This window comes from Elephantulus edwardii, unplaced genomic scaffold (genome assembly GCF_000299155.1).
Source record: "Elephantulus edwardii isolate Elephantulus edwardi_28Jun2011 unplaced genomic scaffold, EleEdw1.0 scaffold00017, whole genome shotgun sequence".
Lineage (NCBI taxonomy): Eukaryota > Metazoa > Chordata > Mammalia > Macroscelidea > Macroscelididae > Elephantulus > Elephantulus edwardii.
This window is the reverse complement of record NW_006399767.1, coordinates 29,693,523-29,699,470: the sequence shown is the minus strand read 5'-3', so window position 1 is coordinate 29,699,470 and position 5,948 is coordinate 29,693,523.

Below are 5,948 nucleotides of genomic sequence, written 5' to 3'. Positions count from 1 at the left end.
GGTGCGGTTGGCGCAGGATAGAGCAGGGTTTAGAGCTGTTGTGCATAGGGTCGCTATGAGTCGGAAACGACTCGATGGCACATAACAACAACAATATCAATTAAAAAGTCTCATCGTCTGCCTGTTGTTCTTCAGTAAGGGTTTGTTTCTGCTTGATGGCCATACTCTGCTGTTTGTAGTCATCTGGCAGTGTCACATGATCATTCCTGCTTCTATGAAATCTTGCTAAAAATGTTTGCTACCTTTGTAGTTTGCTGAATGGGAAGGGGTGGGATGTTTGTTGGCTCTGTTGTGTTTATTCACCAATTCATACATTATTTGTTGTCCTTTACTGCTGTAAACAGTAAAAATAGCTTGGTATTCAAAAATACGCTTGTATGGAACTGTCATTCATGTTATAATGTAGATTTTTCAGACATTAATTGCCTTTTATATCCCCACTGTGTCAATTTTCTATCTTTATTCTTTTCCCTCAGACCTTCATGGTACCCTTGCAGTCAAGGCCAAATACAGACTTTTCAGTACTAGTTGAGCCCGTAATCTCTCTTTAGATATTTTTATATATCTTTAGTTGTCTATTTCTCATTTTACACCAAAATGGGTATTTTTCTTCTTTTAACCATTTTTCTCAGAAATTAAATTCAGTAATTTCACCATACCTCACAGAGAAATATGAGGAAGCCAAATTTGATAACCTATAAAGGTACTAATAAATCTTGTCATTCTCTGGTCAGCAGAAATGGACTCACACTATTGACCTTCACTCTCTTCCTTGCAGAATGAAACTTTCAGCAGAAATTTCCAGCCTATAAATAATGTTTGGTATGGAGAATTACTGGATTGGGTGCAACCCTGATTATTATACTTCATTTAATCACAGTCTCCTTTCAAAAGGTTTTCCTTAGTATAAAGCCTCAAAGTTTTTGAACATATGAAATTTCTTAATAAGTCTGATTGAATAAAATTTTAGGTTCTTCAGCTGGACTTGCATGAAGACTTCAAGCATACCAGCCCTTGAGACAATGTGCAGATAAATTCTACTATACCTGATCAGGCGTGCTCACTCATGTCTGAATGTGTGCATTATTGAAATATTATATCAAATTCCAAACTTCCACCAGGTTCATTAACAATCAGGCATCCAAGGCAAGACAGGACATTCAGTCCAGGCCTGTGTCAGGCCACATATACAATACCAGTATACCAGATCTAGAGGAGACCTAGCCCTTACCTTGGATATTATTGTATTGTGACAGCAGTGTGCTGCAAAACAAAGAGCAGAAACAATATGTCATAAAACTACAGTCCTGGAGCAGGAAAGCTCAGAGGCAAGAACATTTCCCCAAGGACTGCCTCAGTAAAAAATCCTTCCCTGAAGCTGGTACACAGATTCTGGACTTAAATCTTCCTAAACACGAGACAAGCATCAGCATGCAAGACCAGCAGCAGTGCGAGGCGCAAGACATTACAGAAGTGACTTGTGACCTAAACCATCACATCAAGGGGTGGCTGGGTGGAGGGAGGTTCTGGATGGGTTAGGTAGGCAGGAGTACTTGGGATGCTGATGTAGCAGGGAAAGGGGAGAGATAAGACACACACATGGGGGGCACTGAATGTATTGGTTATTACTGTAAGGGTAAGTGTCTTTCATCTCTTCCTTTTAATAAAATGCTTGTCTGTCAGGTACTATTCTAAAGGTAAGCATCCAAATTAAGACAGCTTAGGAAGAAAGATTGGCTATCCACTTCAGAAATATAACAGATCTTCAAAAACCTTATGTAGAATAGAGTACACTTAGAGTAGACTAACAGATATGTTACCGAGACTGAGCCCTCAAATTTGGAAACACAAAGGAGGATGAACAGTTGTTAGCAGAAACTAATGATTGCAGAATAGAATGTGTGAAGCACAAATGTAGAAAAACTGGACAATGTTAAGAAAGAAATGTAATGCATAAATAATTACATATTAGGTTCGGTGAAAGAAGGAGTGGCATGGGACATTTTGAATGAGAGAATCATATGATATACTACATAGGAGATGAAAAGGTGAGGAAAAAAATGGGATCGCTATAGTAGTTAAAAAGGCCATTTCTAGACCAATCTTAAAATACAACATAGTACCACTATCATTCAAATGTTTGCACCAAACAACCAGAGCCAAAGAGGAGGAAATATATTATTTCTACCAAGTTTTGTGTTAGGAAATAGATCGAACATGCAACCAGATGCATTAATAATAATGGTGTCCAGAATGCAAAAGTTGGGAACCAGGAAGAAGGATCAGCAGTCAGAAAACATGGACCTGATGACAGAAATGAAGCTGGGGATAAAATGATAGAATTCTGAAAAACCAATGATTTATTCACTGCAAATACCTTTTATAAGACACATAAACTCAGGCTATAATGGATTTCACCTGATGGTACTCACAGGAGGTGGATTGATTCAGTGACTGAGGTAATCCGGATAGGTGTGTCGGAGGCAATAAGATTGGCACGGGATAGAGCAGGGTTTAGGGCTAGTGTGCATAGGCTCACTATAAGTAGCTGGCGACTCGATGACACATAACTACAACAATAACAATAACATGCACATTAATTAGATCAATTACATCTGTGGAAGGAATTATTAGAAAAGTTCAGTATCAGCAGTGAAAATTAGGCCAGGTACTGACTATGGAACAGATCATCAAAACTCATATGCAAGTCCAAATTAAAGCTAAAAAAGGTCAAATCAAATCCACATGAATCAAAATTTGATCTTCAGTCTATCCTACCTGAATTTAAAAACCAATTCAGGAACAGGTTTGAGGCCTTGAACTCTAATGAATGAAGATCAGATGAACTGTGGGAGGATATCAAGAATATAGTCCCTGAAAAAATGAGAAAGGATAACTGAAAAGATAGAGGAGGACAAAAAAACCAAAATGAATGTCAGAAAAGACTCAATATTGCAACAGAGCACCTAGTCAAAGCAAAGGGAAGAAATAAAGAAGTGAAGGAGCTGAATAGAAAATTTCAAAGAGGTGCTCAGGAAGACAAAGTAAAGTCTTATAATGAAATGTGCAAGGAGCTGGAGTTGGAAAATCAAAAGGGCTGAACTTGCCTGCCATTTCTTAAGTTGAAGGAGCTAAAGAACAAATTCAAGCCTCAAGTTGCAATACTTAAGGATGCTATAGACAGAATATTGAACGATCCAGGAAGCATTAAAAGAAGATGAAATTTTTTTTTATTTCATTCTTTATTTAATTTATAACCTAATCATGTTCTAGCGCAGAGTTATTTAGTTTCAATATGGATGGTTTTGTAAGCTTTGCTCTCATGTGGTTAATTTCTAGTTTTATGGCATTGTGGTCTCAGAAAATACTTTATATCATTTCAATGGTTTTTAATTTGTTGAGGCTTGCTTTGTGTCCTAATATATGAGTAATTCTGGAGAATGTACCATGTGCACTTGAGAAGAATATGAATTGAGTTTTAGGTGGGTACAGTACTCTAAATACACCCACAAGTTCGAGTTGTCTGATTGTATAGTTTAGATCTTCTGCATCTTTGTTGAGTTTCTTTTAAGTTAACCTATCCTTCGGTGATAGTGGTGTGTTGAAATCTCCTACCGCTATTGGGGTGCTGTCTATTTCTCTCCTCAATTGTGTTAACCGTTGTTTTATATATTTTACAGTTCTATCATTTGGTGCATAAATGTTGACCAAGGTTATGTCTTCCTGATCTATTGTGCCTTTAATCCGTATGTAACGCTCTTCCTTATCTTCGATGGTGGTTTTCATTCTGTAATATATTTTATCAGAGATTAGTATTGCCACTCCTGCTTTACTGAGGTTGCCATTTGCTTGGTATATATATTTGTGTCCAACCTTTGATTTTGAGTCTGTCTTTCTCTTCCTTTTTTATTTGTGTCTCTTGTATTGATGGATTTTTTTTATTAATTCTACTATTGTTTTTCTCTTAATTGGTGCATTTAGTCCATTCACATTAAGCATAATTATTGTCAGGCCAAGTTTTATTTTTGCCATTTTGCCATGTTTCTTTTTCTGTTGTTCCTGATGCACTTTTCTTCGGTGTTTCTGTGTGTAGGATTTCACTTAAAATATCTTGTCGTTTTGGTCTTGTTTTCACAAGTTCTTTAAGGTCTTTATTTTAGGCAAATAATCTAATTTCCCCCTTGAATTTGATAGAGAGCTTTGCTGGATATAGGTTCTTTGGTTGGCAATTGCTATCTTTCAACTTTCTGTATATGACATCCCATTGCCTTCTAGCTCACATGGTTTCTACCGAGAAATCAGAACTTAATCTAATTGTTTCCCCTTTACAGGTAACTGTTTGTTTGGTTTTTCTCATGCTGCTTTTAGAATTCTGTCCTTTTCTTTTCATTTGGAGAATTCGACTATGATATGGTGTTTTTCTTTCGGGGTATAGGCTTTTTGGTGTTCTCTGTGCTTCTTGAATGTGGATTTCCCCATTCTTCAAAGTATCTGGGAGGTTTTCTTCTAATACTTCTTCGACAATCTTCTCCATAAATTCTGTCACTCCCATCTTCTGAAATTCCAATCATATGTATATTATTCCATTTTATGTTATCCCACATAATCCTCATGTTTTCTTCATTTTCTTTACATCTCATCTCTGAGTTTTCTTAAAGTATGTTTCTCATGAGGCTCTTGTCTTCCAGCTAACTGATTCTCTGTTCCATCTCTTCAGTTCTACTTTTTTTGTTCTACCAGTGTATTGGACACTTCTGGATTGAATTTTTATGCTTTTGTGTTATTCCAAGTACTGTTTTGGCTGTACTGTCTCTTGTACCTCTTTTGTCTTGTTTGGCAAAGTAATCCATCCATAGCAATGCCAGCTACAGCATCAAAGGTGGAAGAGTGGGTGTCACTGTTAAAGTAACAGGAGACAACCTGGTCCTTAGTGAATCCCAGGATGCCCTTGAGAGGTCTTACTGATGCCTGCTTTACTACTTTCTTGATGTCATAATATTCGGCAGATTACTCCAGATGGCAAGTCAGATCTATAACCAACATGTTGGGGATGGGGACACAGAAAGTCATGCCAGTAAGTTTCCCATTCAGCTCATCGATGACCTTGCCCATGGCTTTGGCAGCACCAGTAGAGGCCGGGATGATGTTCTGGCAGCTCCACAGCTATCATGACATAGCTTTCCAGAGGGGCCATCCACAGTCTTCTGGGTGGTGGCTGTGGTCATGAATTTTCTCTCTACAATGCCAAAGTTGTCACAGATGACCTCGGCAAGCCGAACAAGCAGTTGGTGGTGTAGGAGGCATTGCTGAGAATAAAAGACTTAAAGAAATGGTAAAATGTGCCCTGTTAATGGATAAGAAGACTCAATGTTGTAAAAATGACAATCCTACCAAAAGCCATCTACATGTTCAATACAATGCCAATCCAGGTATTAAATTCATCTTGCAAGGTGATTGAAAGGGAAATTATCAACTTTATTTGGAGAGGCAAGAGACCCAAATAAGGAAAACACTTCTAAGAAACAAAAATGAGGTTGGAGGCATAGTACTTTCTGACCTGAAAACCTACTACACGGCAATAGTAACCAAAACAGCATAATACTGGTACAATGACAGGCACAAAGGCCAATGGAACAGAATTGAGAACCCAGAAATAGATCCAACTATCGATGGTCAACGGATATTCAACAAAGAAATCAAAGCTATCAAATGGGGAAATGATAACCTCTTCAACAAATGGTGTTGACAAAACTGGACTTCTACCTGCAAAAAGCTGAAACAGGATCCACATCTCACACTGTATGCAAAAATCAACTCAAGATGGATCAGAGACCTGGGAGTAAAGCCCAAAACCATGACATTCGTAAGAGACAAACTGGGATCAAGTTTAGAAGCACTTGTCCAAGGTTTAAAGAGACTGCCAAATACAACCAGAAATGAACACTCTG